Source organism: Chiloscyllium punctatum, unplaced genomic scaffold (genome assembly GCF_047496795.1).
Source record: "Chiloscyllium punctatum isolate Juve2018m unplaced genomic scaffold, sChiPun1.3 scaffold_1577, whole genome shotgun sequence".
NCBI classification, from domain to species: Eukaryota; Metazoa; Chordata; class Chondrichthyes; order Orectolobiformes; family Hemiscylliidae; genus Chiloscyllium; species Chiloscyllium punctatum.
Window position 1 is genome coordinate 27,501 of NW_027311311.1, and position 3,394 is coordinate 30,894.

Consider the following 3,394-nt stretch of genomic DNA (forward strand, 5'->3'; position numbering starts at 1 on the left):
GAGACCCGAAGTCGACGTGCGAAGCACCACGGGACCCCTTTCGCCTGCAGGTCCCGAGCCGCCTTTATTTGCTGTTACGAGCATCGTGTGCCCCATACCTGCGTGACGAGCACCGCAGGGCGGCAGAGCCATCGCACTTGGCCGGGTGGCAGAGGAGGACCCGACTATTCACAGATAGCGGCCCAACGACTCCCAGAGCCGGTCGTGCGGCGCGCGAGGTCTGCTCTCTTCACAAGAGGCTTTATTAGGGAGTGCTAAGGCAAGGTTCTGTGCCCTCCACCCTCATCGCAACACCCATGGGAGCCTCCGGTCGTCAATAGACCGCCGCACCGGCCTCTGACTGACTCTCAGAATGGACGGAAAGAGCCGGGTAAGCCTTTCAAAAGATTCGACCACGTGCCGAAAACTTTAGACTTCCGTGAGCTCTCCGGCTTGCACCGAGACCCGAAGTCGACGTGCGAAGCACCACGGGACCCCTTTCGCCTGCAGGTCCCGAGCCGCCTTTATTTGCTGTTACGAGCATCGTGTGCCCCATACCTGCGTGACGAGCACCGCAGGGCGGCAGAGCCATCGCACTTGGCCGGGTGGCAGAGGAGGACCCGACTATTCACAGATAGCGGCCCAACGACTCCCAGAGCCGGTCGTGCGGCGCGCGAGGTCTGCTCTCTTCACAAGAGGCTTTATTAGGGAGTGCTAAGGCAAGGTTCTGTGCCCTCCACCCTCATCGCAACACCCATGGGAGCCTCCGGTCGTCAATAGACCGCCGCACCGGCCTCTGACTGACTCTCAGAATGGACGGAAAGAGCCGGGTAAGCCTTTCAAAAGATTCGACCACGTGCCGAAAACTTTAGACTTCCGTGAGCTCTCCGGCTTGCACCGAGACCCGAAGTCGACGTGCTAAGCACCACGGGACCCCTTTCGCCTGCAGGTCCCGAGCCGCCTTTATTTGCTGTTACGAGCATCGTGTGCCCCATACCTGCGTGACGAGCACCGCAGGGCGGCAGAGCCATCGCACTTGGCCGGGTGGCAGAGGAGGACCAGACTATTCACAGATAGCGGCCCAACGACTCCCAGAGCCGGTCGTGCGGCGCGCGAGGTCTGCTCTCATCACAAGAGGCTTTAGGGAGTGCTCAGGCAAGGGTCAGCCCGCAGCCTTCCTGGCAACACCCAGGGGAACCAGGCCACTCGCGTCTCTCGCCTTCATTTTCGACACGAGCGCCTGCGGAGGGCCACCACCCCCTCCGATTGTCAAGAGACCTCCGCACCGGCCTCTGACTTACTCTCAGAATGGACGGAAAGAGCCGGGTAAGCCTTTGAAAAGATTCGACCACGTGCCGAAAACTTTAGACTTCCGTGAGCTCTCCGGCTTGCACCGAGACCCGAAGTCGACGTGCTTAGCACCACGGGACCCCTTTCGCCTGCAGGTCCCGAGCCGCCTTTTATTTTTGTTACGAGTATCGTGTTCCCCAAACCTGGGTGACGAGCACCGCAGGGCGGCAGAGCCATCGCGCTTGTCCGGGTGGCAGAGGAGGACCAGACTATTCACAAATAGCGGCCCAACGACTCCCAGAGCCGGTCGTGCGGCAGGCGAGGTCTGCTCTCATCACAAGAGGCTTTAGGGAGTGCTCAGGCAACGGTCAGCCCGCAGCCTTCTTGGCAACACCCAAGGGAACCAGGCCACTCGCGTCTCTCGCCTTCATTTTGGACACGAGCGCCTGTGGAGGGACGGCCGGAGTCAACGTGGGGTTTGCCCGCCCTCCAATAGTGTCAAAAGACCGCCGCACAAGTCTCTGACTGACTCTTAGAACAGACAGAAAGAGTTTGTCAAATCTGTCAAAAAATTGACAAAGTGTCAAAAATTCGACTTCCAAGAGCTCTCCGGCATGCACTCATACCTGTCATTAAAGTGCTATGCCCGTGGAACCGTTTTTCGGATGCCTTTCAGAACGGTCCCGCGCCGCCATTTTGTTCTAAAAATCGTGTTCCCATATATCTCCGGGTACCCCGCCAACCTCACTGCGGAAAAACTACAAGTGGCACTGAATGGGTCTGAATTCCAAATTTGACTGCATCGGTCTGGAACTCGGTCCGGTCAAAACCGTTTGGATTTTTCTCGGTCCGGACTTCCGCGACAGACAAAGTTAAAGTTTTCGGGCTGCAGGCACAAAACGACAGCTGGCCATTTGCCGGGCTCAATTCACCCAATTCCTCCGGCACTTCGGAGCACATGTTCGGTGTAAGTTTGCGAATCTTTCCCGATGCTGCAGCATTTTCCTCCGCTGACACTTAGAATATTTTTCACACTTTGCTGAAAATTTTTCTAAGTGTTTTTTTCCAAGTTTTCCTGGTTACTGATTTCTTCTTTTTAAACATTTTTCTAAGTTTTTCTGGTTACTGATTTCTTCTTTTTAAACATTTTTCGCAGTTTGTCTGGTTACTGATTTCTTCTTTTTAAACATTTTTCGCCGTTTTTCTGGTTACTGATTTCTTCTTTTTAAACATTTTTCGCCGTTTTTCTGGTTACTGATTTCTTCTTTTTAAACATTTTTCTAAGTTTTTCTGGTTACTCATTTCTTCTTTTTAAACATTTTTCTAAGTTTTTCTGGTTACTGATTTCTTCTTTTTAAACATTTTTCTAAGTTTTTCTGGTTACTCATTTCTTCTTTTTAAACATTTTTCTAAGTTTTTCTGGTTACTCACTTCTTCTTTTTAAACATTTTTCGCCGTTTTTCTGGTTACTGATTTCTTCTTTTTAAACATTTTTCTAAGTTTTTCTGGTTACTCATTTCTTCTTTTTAAACATTTTTCTAAGTTTTTCTGGTTACTCATTTCTTCTTTTTAAACATTTTTCTAAGTTTTTCTGGTTACTGATTTCTTCTTTTTAAACATTTTTCTAAGTTTTTCTGGTTACTGATTTCTTCTTTTTAAACATTTTTCTAAGTTTTCCTGGTTACTCATTTCTTCTTTTTAAACATTTTTCTAAGTTTTCCTGGTTACTCATTTCTTCTTTTTAAACATTTTTCTAAGTTTTCCTGGTTACTGATTTCTTCTTTTTAAACATTTTTCGCAGTTTTTCTGGTTACTGATTTCTTCTTTTTAAACATTTTTTCGCAGTTTGTCTGGTTACTGATTTCTTCTTTTTAAACATTTTTCGCCGTTTTTCTGGTTACTGATTTCTTCTTTTTAAACATTTTTCGCCGTTTTTCTGGTTACTGATTTCTTCTTTTTAAGCATTTTTCTAAGTTTTTCTGGTTACTCATTTCTTCTTTTTAAACATTTTTCTAAGTTTTTCTGGTTACTGATTTCTTCTTTTTAAACATTTTTCTAAGTTTTTCTGGTTACTCATTTCTTCTTTTTAAACATTTTTCTAAGTTTTTCTGGTTACTCACTTCTT